The sequence below is a fragment of the Balearica regulorum genome, chromosome 3 (genome assembly GCF_011004875.1).
Source record: "Balearica regulorum gibbericeps isolate bBalReg1 chromosome 3, bBalReg1.pri, whole genome shotgun sequence".
NCBI lineage: Eukaryota > Metazoa > Chordata > Aves > Gruiformes > Gruidae > Balearica > Balearica regulorum.
The window spans coordinates 64,656,319-64,672,037 of NC_046186.1; positions in this window are offsets into that span (position 1 = coordinate 64,656,319).

A 15,719-nucleotide genomic window follows, 5' to 3' on the forward strand; every position below is an offset into this window, starting at 1 on the left:
AGTTTCACTCCCAGTTGTACCAGTCAGCTCAAGTATTACAACCAGTTAGGGAAGAGTAGACAAGAATGTTCAAGGAGTCTGGGGACCAAGGAGGAAGCAGCAAACGTATCTTCACAGAAGGAAAGAAATACATGTTCTTGCACTGGTGGAGAACTGAGTTTGAAAAGTAAGTTTGAGATAAAGAAAATGGATGTTTCATTCCTTTAACTATGACCTGTGCATACATCTCATGCAAGACTTTCAGTTTCCTGAAGCATTAACAGTAGTGTAAGAATCGTCTTCACCATCATTAATCAACAGTAACAGCAATTTTAGAGTAGTACTGAGGAGCCTGAATCATGGGCCACAAACCTTTGGCATCAATGCCGTACAAATGCAAGGCTGCAGGTGGGCTCATGCAGCAAGGGAAGCCTACCACCTGCTTACAACCTCCTAATCCATCCTCACATCAAGTGACACCTTGGGCTACTGAAGTTAAGTATCAATATCTGGCTTTACTATGGGTTTACTTTGCTTGAGTATCTGACCAAAACAGATATTTGCTGTTTTGGTGAATGGAGCAAGAACATCTTAAGCCAGCCAAGTTGTAGGTATTGAAATGTGTAGGCATGTGTGACATGGTCAGCCAATAGGCAAGCGCACATGTGACAGAGGAAGCAGTCTGGGCCTGTATAATACTAAAAGCCCCAAACTGTCTTGATCCTCATGCTGTTGTCAAATAAGGAAAAGATTGGGGATGTCATACTGAGCTCACATCTGAAGTTTCATTTTTGCAGGTATGTACTTAGACATGTACAAAACCGCCCACAAGTAGTGTCTTCAGTCAGTGAAATGTAGGGCATGAAGCAGAATATTTCCATGAAAATACCAAATCAGGCAAACAATCCCTGAAACACAATTTAAAATTAATTGAAAGCACCAGAATATGTTTTATGATGGTCAAATACCTGGATAATAATAATGTCTATATTCAGAAAATGACTGCAAAACAAAAGTGCTGGAAAGCACTTTTATCCCTTACATGCTAATCCAAGACATAGTGTCCTGAGTGGAGGCTGCAAAGGAGAGACTTACTTTTCTTTCTCAGTGCCCTTAAACTTTGTTGCCGAGCACTGTGTTTGCTGAGGGTGGTTTGCCTGCAGGAGTCTTTCCATAGAAATGTTTGCAGAATGAGGCTGATGATCTCCTAAACTCCCTTCAAGTTTCTCCTCTACTGCTGCTCTTGGTTGGACAGGTGAAAGCAGGGCAAGGTGCAATAAGGCTGTGGATGGGAGGGTATCTGTTCAATTCCATCATGAGACTGGACATACACATCAGATATTGCAGTGAAGGAAGAGGCATCAAATTAAAAGCTCAGAGCATCGTTAGCCAGCATCCTATAACTGAGCTGATGAAAGCAGAGGGTAACACATCTGCACATAATGGGACATGTTCCTTAGACCTAACACTATCAACAACGTTGTCAACTTTTGTTTGCTGCACACAAGGCCAAACCTGACTGAACATATGGGAGCTGGTAAAAATTTAGCTGCAATAATAACATTATCATCCTCAGTTTTGTAAATGGTGTTATGACTAAAGATGACAAACAGTTGGCATTTCTGGTTCATGTCTCCTCTGCAAAGTGCCGTTCTTGAGAAGAATTGGTGCTGCTGTCAACCACATCCTACTTCTAAGTTTATTTTGTCTTGCTGATAACAATATCTATATTTTTTGATGAAAACATGGCACTCTACATGAAAAGTGAACATCTGCTATCCTGGAAATATCTATAGGCCCTGGCTGGTAAATGATTGACAAGGTGTTATGTTGAGACTAATGGATTTTCCAGAGGTAAATTATCCCTATTTTATGCTGTAAAGTACCAATCTTCACTCCAAGGATTTTTCAAGATGCATATTCAAATATCTTTCTAAAGCTTTCCGAATGTGTCAGGTCAGGGTGCAAGAGACTTCTATTTTAACCAATATAAATTATTCCATCAAAACTGCAACAAAGACCTTGGAAAAATAGGGTGGTTTACCACTTGATTAATTTTGGGGGGCTTGGGGTCAAGTTTTAGAGAGGACAAGAGGCATCAGACCTAGTTTGCTGTGAAGTTCATTAATTGCTCTGTTGCTTTTACTATTTTTAAGAAATGGTGGTAAATCTGGGGGAATGTGCTTGTGGTTACTTAGCACAGCAAGAGCTTTTCACTGGCATGTTGCTGTCCCTGAAGCTTTGCCAAAAGTCTGAAGGATCCAATGCCGATCACCAAGTGCCTGACAGGCCTTGGCAAGTTCCCCTAATTAACTCAAGGGCTTTTGCAGAGCTTCTGCGCTTCATAATGACACCAGTCAACTTTTAAAGCCATGTTGTGAAGCAGATCTCCTCAGTCCCCAAAGGGGTTCCCATTAATCCCCTCAGCCCCACCGAGATCTTCAGCCGGAGAGACCCTGGCAGAGGGTAAACGCTACAAGGAATTTCTAATTCCCAGAGGGACTCTTGCAGGGATCTGAGGCAGATCTGGTCAGGTTAACGGGTTTTGTGAAGGCCTCAAGAGTAGCTAGAGAAAAAGAAAAAAAAAAACCAAAAAAAACCCCCAAAACTTTGGGTCCAGTTCTAGCAAGCAGGAGACCAAGATATGCTAATTAACACAGCTGCCATCAAGGATGTAATCTAATTTACATACTTGGTAGTGAATAAATGCTTCCATATGGCAGAGTACCAGTATTTTTCCTTGACAGCTTTATCAAAAAGCTAATGAAATTCCCATACAAAAAAAAAAAAGACTTTTTCCAGCTTGACTAAAGATAACAAACCCAATAAAGTAAGTGAGAAATGCAGGGGAAAAAAAGTAGATACTAGAGCTAGGAAGCTATGTTTAAAATATTCAGCTTATGGAGTGGTAGTAAAACTCACAAATGCACTAGTCTTCCCGAACTAACTTTAACTGTTTCGTCATCTTCTTGTCCCAACCAAATCCATGAGACAGCCTTACTCTTGTTCATCCTGTACATCCGCCACTGCCAATTTGAGGCAGATGCTCAAATGCTCAGGTGCCCAAAATGAGCCAGATGCTCAGATGCGGTACTACTGGACTTCCTGATGCGTGTAAGCCCACAGATCCATCCCTGCCTTCAGAGCCCTGGCCTAGCGCATGATTCACTGCATGTGGCAGCAGAGGTAGCACATGAGAGCATTACAGACTGCCTCAACAGCCATGTCATCTTCCTGGTGCAGGGCAGCTCTCCTGATCAAATCAGTGACATGCAAAACTCTGCGTATGCCTTCCACTGAGCTAGAGGAACCAACTCTGTTGACCATTGCAGTTGCTGTTGAAAATGGTCCCAATGACGGGCCGCACAGTGGACCACACTGCTCTGAAGTGGCTCAATTCTTTTTCTGACTAAATCAGATCTGAAGTGGCCACTATGTTGTCTCCAGACACCAATGGTCTTAGCCAAATCAACAAGGTAACATAAAAAGTGAAGATACTGATTCCGGGGAGCACTTTTCCCTAAGCGTGTGTGCTTTGCACACTGCAGCAGAAGGTGGCAGTTTGGGAAGATGTAGACTCACCTGGCCACATGCATTCTCCAGTCTTTCAGACGCTCATTTCTTTTACTCTCCCTTTTTGTACTTCCAGAGGGGAAAATATGTTCTGAAAACATCCACAAAGCAAGTTCTGCCCCCATGGATTTTCCCAAGAGGGGATGCCCCTTGTTAGAAAGATGCTGGGCTCTGGGGGGATTTCAACAGACTTTTCTTTTTGGATTTTTGTGTGAAGCAGTGCTCTCTAAGAAACAACTACTCTACTTATTGCGTAATGCCCTCTACTTTAGCCCTAAAAAAAAAGAAGCTGCAGATATTGGACTTGTCTGTCATTAAGTTATTGATAGTCTATCTCTCAGTGGTCAAGGATATGAACATCATGTTCATAAGGCCAGCACACACACAAACACAATAATGTAGCTGGGCAAACCAAATACAGGGCTTAATGGCCTACCAGGTAGCAGAGTAGAGTAGCTGAGCTGGGTTTATACATACCCATGTAAGGAGGCAGTCAACTGTTCCTAGCCATATTCTAGAAAGTTTCCCAACCAAAATGTGGTGAGAATATTTGTACATGTACTTCACTTTTGATGTTTGTGCTGTCCTACTCAGACTGCATGCTCAAACATGTTGCTGGATGCTAGCCAGGGCACAAGACACCTACTGAGGATCAAGCTTAATCTAGTCATCATTCTCCTTTTGTACTCATTCTGACCAGTAGTGAAACAGGCGTTTCCATAATTCTCACTGGGCACCTGAGTTAAAGTCTCATCGCATTCTCAGGCAGATGGCCTTGCCTCAGCTAGATTCTGTCTCTGGTTTTCTCAGAAACATCTCTGTAGCCAAAGGAGAAGAACAGAAACAGACTTGTTCAAAAATGAAAAATAAAAATCCATTGCTGGCTGAAACTCAGGGAAAATGGAAACTTGCTATATAGTTATAGATTATATGCAACAGGACTATGATTGGAGGCTTGATTTTCAGCTTTGCTTGTAGATTCCACCTTCAGTAGCCTGCAAGAATGTATTTTGTTGAAGTAGTTGAAATTTCATTACTAGCCTGATTCCAGCTAAGCAAAATTTTCATGTCCTTTTTCTTCTGGGTAATTGTTATCATTGGTGTTGTGTAGTTATTGTATGAGTTTGAGTTTGTTTATCAATATTCCAGAAAGCAGCTGAAAATGTTCATTTGAAAACAAAATTTGCACTGGAAGAAGGGGATTTATGGGGAGCTGCCAATCGTAATAAAATCAAATTACCACAATATTTCCTTTTTTGAAGACTTGAAGGTTTTATCTGAATAAGGTCCAAGCTCTTCGTTTTGACTTTTAACTATTGCCTTGTTTAGTACTTTTTATTTTTAACATGAGTTCAGTGACAAAAATAAAGATGTTGAAACTAAGAAGTTCAGGCTTTTTGTAGGATATTTCTTTTCAGATGGAGCATTCTGATGTTTTCCAAAGCAATTATAATTTCTCTTTTGGAAGACTTAAATCTTTATTCAATCTACCTTTCTCTCACAGAGGTTACATTTAGGATGAATAGGAATTTTGCAATAGCAGAAATTCTTTGTGAAAAGGAAATTCTGAAACTGGATTTTCTCTAAATCTCTTCTAGCGGGACAGAACTGGAGCAGCGAAATTACTAGCTGTAGTAACTACAGCGCCAATACAACCTGGTTTTCCCCTGACCAATGCAGGATTTTTACTACACAGGATTGATACATGCATCATCTTCCCAACGTACGTGAAAGCTGGAGAGCTGGGAATGCACCCTGTCGCCAGACCCCTTTGATGGTGGTGCCATCCAGTCGTGAGTAACATGCATCCCCTCCACCAGGCAGGTGATGTACCTGGAGGGGACCCCTGCCCTGGCTAAGCCAGGTGGAAAGTGAGGCCAGCTGAGCTTACCAGCCAAGACCCTACCTGGGGTTTTAAATGGAAATTGCTCTACAGGCAGAAGACCCTGAGATAGCTGCTATGAAGAGCTTTTGGCTCTGTTGCACAGGGTCATCTTTAAGATTTCTGTTGAAATAAATCATTTGGGGTTGTAGCCGCGTGTGCTTGAAATGTGGGTGTGCACCAGCAAGGTAATGGCTGCCGTTACAAGCTGCTGCACAGCTTCCAAAACCGTTTTCTATCATCTCAGGTGACAGAGACAGAAGTATTTGGTCTCTGTCACTGTTGTCTCCTGTTTCCCCTGTCCCTCCTGTCCCTGGTGCCCGGGCAAGGCTGCAGTCATGGTGGACGCTGGGCTGGCTGCCGGCCCTCTCCCCGTGCACGTGAAGCCAGCAGCAAACCTGGCTGGTGCGCAGGGACCTTTAGCCGGTCGAAGGCTTTTTCCTGCTACAGGACAATGTCGCTAAAGGTTGTCTCCTCCTCCTTGCTAATGCTGGCCAAGAGAACGCTTGGGAAACTAAACCGAGCTTGGGAAAGGTGGTGGTGGAAATGCCATGCAAAATTCTGATACCAGGAGGGGGCCACGCTCGTATCTCCATCTTTCACCAGAGGTCAATATTCGCCATGGCAAAGGCAGCTTCTCCTCTGTAGTCAGCGCTAGCTGCCTCGAACCAGAGCTGAAGAAACATCATCTGGGCCGGCACAGCCCTTATTTCTTTCATATCCCCCTTGTCAACAGTTTGAAAGTGAGATGGCTAATTTTGTGCCTGACAAGAAAGGACGGATCATTTTCTCAGATGCTGCTATCAGCAGAGTCAGTGCTGGTACACTCTCCGAGGGAGTCCCCAAACTACAGGTTACTGGCAGGCAGACAAACGCTTGCTGACAGCCATTTGTGACCAACTATGAAACACCATCTGCTGTAGTTGGAGGGAAGGAACATATCCAGCAAGTGATACCACTGTGAGAAATGATTTTGTGTGTTGACACACAGCAGTCTTTAGATAGCCCTGAAGAATAAGCCTACTTTGTTTTTCCAGATTTGAGTAAGGGGGAAAGAAACATTTTGTCTTATTGGGGGTCCATGGGTGAGACTTCCTGGGTCTATTTGTATTGGAGCCAGAAAAAGAAAGGGTTTGATATGTCCATATTAACAGGTGTACTAAATTCAACCGTGAACAGAGCCAAATGTGTCTTTAGCAATGTCCTGTTAGAGGGCTGAAGCACTATCTGATGGTGAAAGCACCCGCTGGAGTGTGAATCTGCCACTGACTTGCTGGTGACATTGGGCAAGTCTCATCACTCTTTTTTTTGAACTCGTTCTCAGCTTTGAGGAACAGCAATAATGTTTTTCTTCAGGAGCATGTTGCAAGGACTAGCTAGTGTTTGTTCAGCCCTTTGAGACCCTTGGAGAAAGGGGATAAACATTTTTTATTAAAGTTCAGAGGCTGGTGTATGGTATTAAGCAGACAACCATAAAGCCTTTACCTTCAGTATGTAGAGGGGGGAAAAAAAGGACATTTTCAGGCTTACAAAGGCATTCTTAAGTGAATTAAGGTCATTTAAGTAACTCAAGTGCAAAAAAATACCCAAGTGTGCCCAAAATGCTGTCTGAAAGCAAAAGGCTCCCCTTTGTAAACAAACAGGCAGCAGATCCCAAAAGTTTCAGGAGAAGGGATATTTAGCTCCGGCACAGGGGGAAGGAATCTTACTTGCTCATTAACGTAAATAAGGCATGCAGCCAAAGGCATATGCCAACTCTTCCCTCCCTGGTCAGAGAACGAGGCTTTCATTTTTAAGAGTCTTAATAGTCCTGTGTCTCATGATTAAGTAATGAGAGCTGGCATCCAAAGTATCTGAAGTTCAGCTGATCTTGCATTATCCTTGTAGGCCCTGGCAGACTATAAACCAAAATGTTTTCAAGCAAAATATGCAGATGAAAAATAAATAAAAGATATACCTTAAAACTGCAGTTCAGTCTTAAAGCAGAGGAATATCAAATTATCATGGCACATTATCACCTTGTTTCTTTGAATTCTGGCGAAATTTTTAAACACTGATAAATATGCAGATGCATTTGTATTGTTATATGGGGTTTTGTATGTATATATACACACATAGATATATGTATATGTTTCATATCACTTCTGATCCAGCCTGCAGTTCTGCAAAATTGCAGTGATGTTTGTCATCAGATGCTTGCAAGGATTAAATACTGTTTCACTGTAGAAAGTCTTTCTGGAGGCTAATATTGGAAGTCTGGATTCAATCTCTTTATGCTCATCTATATGACATAATATCAGCTACGGGAGGGCTTGATCCAGACCCTGTTGAAGGCAGAAAGGCCCAGCTGCGTGCTGTGTCACTTGAATGGGAGCAGAAGGGTTTGAGCTTCCCTCTGGCTCGGGGCTGGACCCCGGAGGTGGGCTGTGGAACCCCAAATCCTGCACGCTCCTGCGGCAGGCAGGAAGAGGGACCAGAACGGGGGCTGTAGTGGGTGCTGCGAAGCGGGGACCAAACAGTGAGCAACACGGCGGGAGCACAGCCAGCCAGTGATGGGGGACAGAGGGAGAGGGGGATAGGCAAGGGCTCGTAGGAAGCCTTATTTATGATTTAAATATGCTGTCGCTTGTGCCCGTGCGATATGAAAACCAAATCTAAACATTTGTCTGTAGAATCAGGTGATGGCTGGCCCTCTACTGTCTCAAGGGGGGCAGGAAAATGGTCCGTGCACCTGCCACCTAATTCAGTTTAAAACCTGACACATTTACCAAGAGTGGGCTGGCATAATGAACTTCATTCATGCTGTCAGTGGAGTCAATAACTTATCCCCAACTGCTTTTGTCTCCCTGGCGGCAGTGCCTCTGATCGGGCTGAGGTACTTATTCAAGTAAAATTTATTTTCAATTGCAGGCCATAATACTACTGGCACAAGCCTTGCTTTGACAGAAGCTTTTGCTCAAGGCTAAACTATTGTTAAAGTTTGTGCCCATTGTCCGGGGTCTTTGATCTGTCAAAGCTGCTTAACAAGCTGGTTAAAAACTGTTTCAGATAACAGGTGTGTCCTTTGAGGACGCAGGGCCATTTTTCAACTTCTTTAAAAGACTAGTCCAGTAGCTGACTAAAATTTACATGCTGGTTGGTGGTGATATATGTAAAGCACTTTTAAAGCAAGAAATTCGATTTAGGGGTTTATTTCCCTGAACTTCCTTGCGGTTTGTTGTTGGTTTGGTTTTGTTTTGTGTTTGGGGTTTTTTTTTCCTGAGGGAGCAAAAAGATTTATGAGGTGTTTCTCTGGGGCCTTGGAAGTATTTAGTAGAAAGATGATTGAGATGCTGAATCTACCTGCGGCATTGCAATGGCACCCAATTACTGTAAAGCAGTGGCTGGCACAGCAAGCACCAGTGAACATGGCCAGGAGAAAGCTTGTGATGGAGAGGAGCAAAAGTGGGGCTGGTTCTGCTGGGGCAGGCTCAGGGTGGGGGGGTGCCGCAGCCCGCACCCCCGCACACTCCAAGCCTGCCCCCGTGCAACTGTGCCACCCCAGCCCACCCCTGCCCCTCCAGCTGGCTCCTGAGTCTGGTACTGGCTTCAAGAGCCTGCAGCGTGGTTTACATCTACAGGACCTGCTCTTGCTACCTAGAAAACCCAATTGCTGGGAGAAGATCCCTGTCGTAGCTTGGGTCCCCACTGTATAAGCCAGGCCATTCATCCATGGCCAACGGCCTGAACAAAATTTCCTTTGAATGGTCCATATGTCAGCTATATTGTTTAGGACGTGTGAAAAATGGTTCCTCCCCTTCACATATGTTTTAAAATACTACTGAGGTCCTGAGGGATTTAACCAGTTTTAACCCAACCTAGTTTGGTGGGGTTTTTTCCTGAAAATCCCCATCAAAAACAGACAAGTGGTGTCCACGGTCATGCTGAAACGCATGGAGCTGGCCTGATGGCTTAGGGAAAAGAGGGAAGGAAAACTCACTGTATGTGCGCTGTGTGTGTTGAGGAGTGTGCGGAAGGAAGGGAGGATGAGCATCTTCAGGGATGCTTTTCCCCCCTCCAGATCAATGCCACCTATTTGTGGAGCTTCTGGCACTGGGATTTTGGTCCACGCCACCAATTTCTGTGCCTTTCCAAGTTCCAGTTGACCAGATAAACTGAGTAGCCAATCATTTATAACTTCCACACCTGTACATATCTGCAAAGCCCTATCAAAGGTCAAGGACTGAATTGGTGTCAGCAGTGCGATTAGAGGTGTTTCGATCACATATACCCCCAGACTGCTGACTACAGGCTGCTGCACAGATACCCCAGCTTCGAGCACGGATGAAGAGGGTGCAGAGCCCCTGGGAGGCTCACTTGCAGCTGTGGCCAGGCAGCTTCAGCTGTACGGCATCTCAGGCATCTCTTTGTGGCCAGTCACTGTGGTCTTCAATGCTGGTGGGCTACAGGGTCTCCACAGGAGTGAGCTGAGCAGAGGAGGGGCAGACAGCATCCTCTCAGGCAGCTCTGCAGCCGGAGCGGGGGCATGAATAAACATGGCGTTTAGGAAACACCTGCCCATCTTTGACCTGCAGAAATGAGCACCTTCAGCCACTGAGTGCAAAGCCATCTTAAATAGAAAAAAAAAGAACTGGAAATTCCCCTTAGAAGGCAGAAAAACTCTGACACTTGCTTCCATCCTTCCCCTGAGCTGAGCCCAGCAGCTCCCCTTGCTGGAGAAGCTCACATGCCTTGAGAGCCGAGCATGATAAACTGAAATAACTTTGCTTAAAAAGTGAGCCTGCTTGCTAGGCATATTTTCCTCAAACAATCCCATCTGTACCGAAAATCTGTCATCAGCTTGTTAGTTCAAGGCAGCTGGGGAATAAAACAAGCACTTTGTCAAATGTAGTAGCTTTGTGAACATCCCTGAACCGAATCAGGAATGAAAGTGAAAAACAAAGCTTTTCTAATACCACTCAGCTATGCTCACCATTAGGACCATTACAACTGCTCAAAGATTACTTTGGCATGCGTCTGTGCCATCAATTAGCTCCAGAGCTATGTTTAGAGTAATTCATTTTCGGCATTCAGATGTAGCCAGAAAGATGCGAGCCGAGGACAAATTCCTGTTGCGAGGCTGCAGCTCCACTACTGGCCTCTAAGCAAAGCTGTCCGCGGCTTTACTGGATGAAACATCAGCCCATTACGTTACCTACAACGTGTTTTGAGCACCTCAATGACCGAGTCCATATCTAAGTGTGGGTTAGAGGTCTCAGTGAAGATAAAGTCCTGTTACTGACCAGATACATTCAGACAGGTTTTCACCTTCTCTATAATCTACATTAAAAATAATTTGCTTTCCTGTGCAGAGAAGGGTAAAATGCTTTTGGCTTAGCTGAAGGGAGTGTAGAGAAATCTACTGCTCTCACTTCTTCTCGGCATTTTCCTGGTGTAAATTATTAAACGTGTTTGGTTTTAAAACCTGATTTTCTGTTACCCATTGCAATTGGTATGGTATCTTTCATGCTGTGATGAAGCATAGAATGAAGGCCTATTTTATGGTCTCTCCAGTCACAGAAGAGTATCACAGCCAGGAACAAGGGGAATTGAATAACAGCAAACACTTCGGGGGAAAAATATAAAAATTATACATAGAGTAACGCAAAGACTTTAAACTACTTTAACGTTACAATCCCCTTTAATATCACAATCCCCTTTTATATTACCATATAATTGTGACCTGCAAAGTAAAATGAGAAAATGCTATGAAGTGGCGGATGTCCAGTAAGGCCACCAGACTACTACAGGAGGGTATCCTTAGCTATTATTTGTCACTAGCTGTTATTTATATTGCACATGATTCAACAGATGGTCAGGCAGATGCAATGGCAAGGTGAGACAACCACAGCAGTGAAGGCTGGAATAGGAGATGCTGCAGCTGGAGGAAGAGGGCTGCTCATGGAGAGAGATGGATGGAGCCGGTGGCCAGATGAGGGAATGAACAGGAGATGTTCAAGCGATGGAACCTGACAAACCCCAAGAAAGGGTCAGCTGCTGACTGTGGGGCCCTGCAAGATGTGAGATGTGCTAGGATCTTCATGGGGGCAGGCTGGGTAAAGGAACCTGTCCCACACCCCTGGCAACATGAATAAGAGAGAAGGAGCTGAAATGTTGATATTGGATTTACAGGAGGACTGTCCTTCTGCTGTGTTGCTGGGAACAGAGTTAACCCCAGAGATGTCAGGTACAATCCACATGGGCAGAAGTGAAGAAGCGATCAGTGCTGATCTGACTCAGGGTATTTAGCTAGTGCTGGCTTTGTGCACGTTTTGAGGAACGCATGTTTTGCCATGTTTTGAGGAATCCCAATAAAAAAGGGAAAAGTAAAGTTTTCTCTCTGGACCATAGCGTTGCATTGATCACTTGAGATACACTGAAGCGAGTGAAGGATGGGGCACTAAGTGCAGCTTGCCTGGCCTCAGCATCTGGAAAGAAAATAGAACTGGTCTCAGGGGAAAGGCCTAAGGTTCACATTCAAGTCATGACTGGAATCACTTCTCCCACAAGCTATATGACCCTTACAAACCAGAAGGCGAAAGCCCTCTGCTTGTCCTAACTGCTTACAAATTTGGGAGCAGAAAAAGCAAGAGAGGTAGTATCATGGGTTCGTTTTCCTTTGTGGTGATGTGATGATTGGCAAGGAAGGTCTGTCTCTGGACATCTGTTAAATTCCAACACTGAGGACTACTTTATGTCTGTGTCATATCTATGAACTGAAAAAGTCTCTGTGGAATGTGGGACATCTTTTGCTCATGATGACATAAAACCTATGGAAGATGGAAGAAGGATTTCTTGCACATGGTACAAAAGTAGAAATAGCCGTTCTTTACGGTTTCATAGTTCGGCAGGCCAATCATCTTGCACAACTGGGCGAAGCTAAGCAGAGAAAGCCAAAGAGCAATGGAAACAAAACAACTAATGGGAGACGTTGATCAGTCAATATTCTGATAAATGTCTCACTTCACAAAGGAAATCCATCCCCCTAGTAATCTGGAGAGGAAGACTGATAGAAAGGGATGGCAGCAAGGGCTTGGTGTAAGAGAGAGAAAGACTCTGAGACTACATCTTTACAAAACATGCCTCTGACCGTTATCTAGCTCTGAAGCCAACTGGCACAGACTGGCGTGTGTCCACATTATTAAATTCTTGCTTTCCAGGCAGTATGGCTGAATACAAATTGCCTGCTGGGATTGGCCTTTGGCCTATGCTATCCCCAAACCATGCCTGGGAAATGTTCAGGAGAGAGCTAGTTGTCTGGAGCCAAACCACGCCAGGAACTGTTGTAACAATTTGACTCTATAAATAATTGAGCTCCAGTGCCTGAGAACATTTTGTGGCACTGTTTAATTTACTAGGAGAGATGAAGTCCATGATCCTAGCCTGGAATGGAAATCTGGGACATCTTAGACCACCCTCAGAAATGGAAAACCCTAAAGCACTCAGCAGACACAAGAGAGTTCTGATGAAATGGAGGCAGGCATGATTTTTCCTGCAGCTGCACCGATGTGCTCCACCAGTCACAAAATCAGTCTCCTTGCTTTAGCTAACATATCTGCTTGAAAAGCTGCACCTGGAAAGCCCACAAGGCTGTAAATGAGGGAAGGGTGTAACTAAGCTACTGAGGATTCACCATTGATCCTCAGGATCTATTAAAGCATGGCCAAAGGTGTTATGGTCCTATTTCAGTGAAGGGGTAGGAGATAAAGGTTATGCTCAAGAGCAGGAACCAGGACTCAAACTAAGGGCATCATAAGATAAAAGGAAATGGGATAGGGACATAAATGCAGCCAGATGCGTATTGCTGAGGAGAATTTGGGTTATCACTGCCATATAGAATAGCCTATAACAGTGATAAATAAGTCTTGATAAATAAAGCCTAGTTAAAGTGTTGGTGAGAGACTCCTCAATTAAGTCATGCAAAATGATGCTTGACCTGCCAGTGTCAGCCAAGTGACATCAAGTTCAGACCAAGATGTATCATCTGGTTTACACTACAGTTCAGGTCAGAAAGATGTATTACCCATTAAAGGTGATTGGCAAGTCGTTTCCATGACACTTCATGAATGAGTAAGAACATGCAGGAGTATCATGGTACATATAGGCATGTGCTGTGGGTTCTGAAGCAGTGGATACCACAAGTCATGCGTATACAAAATTCTGGGCATCTGCTGAAAACTGAAAGCCCTGAAAACTTGGTATGACAATTGACTGAGCATATTATGGAGAAAAACCTTCTCATACATCTGACAATCTGTTGTGGTTTAACCTGGCAGGCAGCTAAACACCACACAGCCGTTCACTCACTCCCCCCACCCCAGTGGGATGGGGGAGAGAATCGGGGGAAAAAAGGTAAAACTCATAGGTTGATATAAAGACAATTTAAGACACAGAAAAAGAAGGGGAAATAATAATAATAATAATAATAATAGTAATAACAACATACAAAACAAGTGATGCACAATGCATTTGTTCGCCAGTCAATGACCAATGCCCCATCAGTGCCTCAGCAGCGGGCACCACCCCCGTGGCCAACTCTCCAGTTTTATTGTTCAGCATGCCATCATATGGAATGGAATATCGCTTTGGCCACTTCGGGTCAGCTGTCCTGACTGTGTCCCTTCCCAGTTTCTCGTGCACCCCCAGCCTCCTTGCTGGCAGGGCAGTATGAGAAGCTGAAAAGTTCTTGACTTAGTGTAAGCACTGCTCAGTTTCAACTAAAATACCGGTGTGTTATCAACTTTATTCTCATTCTAAAGCCAAAACACAGCACCATGCCAGTTACTAGGAAGAAAATTAATTGTATCCCAGCCAAAACCAGGGCACAATCCATCTCTGTAAGTTGCATAAGGAAAAGCTCACATCCTGGCAGAAGTAATGGAAGATATGAACTAGTGGGGATGTACATTTTCATCTCTGGAAAGGGCAAAGGGACTGTGCTGGAGAGCATAGGGAATGACAAAACCATGGAAAGGAAGAGCCTGAAGCTTTGGAAAGTGTGCACTTTTGCAGAGCATATCTCAGCCTGCTTCAAAATTGAACACAGCTAAACCTCCCAAAGGTATTCAGTGAGAAAGAAAAAGGGGTGCATGCCCCCCTTGATAAGATCTCAAGGGCACGGGGAGCAGGCAGCCCAGAGGGCTGTGCAGTCTGTGAACTGGCAAGTGTGGGCTGGAGCCTGGTCAGAAAGCACTTTCCAAATACATGGAGCCCCTCAAATCTAACCAGGCCTGGAGGTTAGTCAAGTTGCAGGCACCTCAGGAGAGGTCACCGCAGTCATTTTGGGAAAGACATCGAGGGAAGGAGAGCCAGTGGAGGCAGCACACGCCAGGCTCGTAGGTAGCCTGCTCCTGCAGAGCAGCAGGGACACAGCTAGACTGCCCACGGGCACCAAGTGTCTGCCCCACAATCACTGCTCTATGACATTCCCAGAGTGACATTCAACAGCGTGGATGTGTCAAGACTTTAGTGACAGAGGTCTGGAAATTACTGGCTCAAAGGTCTTCAGAGATACCAATAGGGATCTGGGCCTTTGCATGGAAAATGAAAGTACACACAAGGCTTCCATGGTTTCTAGCCCTGATGGATCTGTAGCCCATTATAAGTATTTGCACTTACGTGCTGTGGGGCGGTGTCTGAACTCAGTTCTCAGTGCGCTCAAGCAAATCATCATCACACCAATGATCACCACAGTTGTGACTAATTTCTGTTGCTGTCACTTGCAGTTTTGGGAGGAAAGCCAAGTCCTGAAGCAGGGGATAGAAGCTCTCGCAGTAGATGTTTCAAGCTGCCTTTCCCTTAGTGCCTGAAAACTCAGTTGCTGTGCAAAGATCTGACAGCACAGGCCACAAAACATACCATGGCTGATTCCTCTGCAAAGCCTGAGGTAGGGGAGCACAAGGAACAAACTGCCTTTTTAGTCATCTACTTCCTATGTGACACTTGACAGATCTTTGTTTATCACCAAAAAGTCTAGAAACAGAATGTTTTATGCAGTCAATTTATTGTTCTTCCACTGACTCTATGGATGAAGACTCACGAAGGTCAGATTTTGGAAAAATAAGTTTTTATTACTCATGAAATGTTTATCTGTTTTTTTTAAAAAAATACAAATTAAGTCTCATGTTTTTCAGACAGCCACCTAACAGTTTGCAGCTGAAACATAGCAAAGTAGTACCTGGTGCATGATAGTCAGAGCCACTGGGTAGAAACCAATGAAAATAAAATTCAAATATATACATAAAAA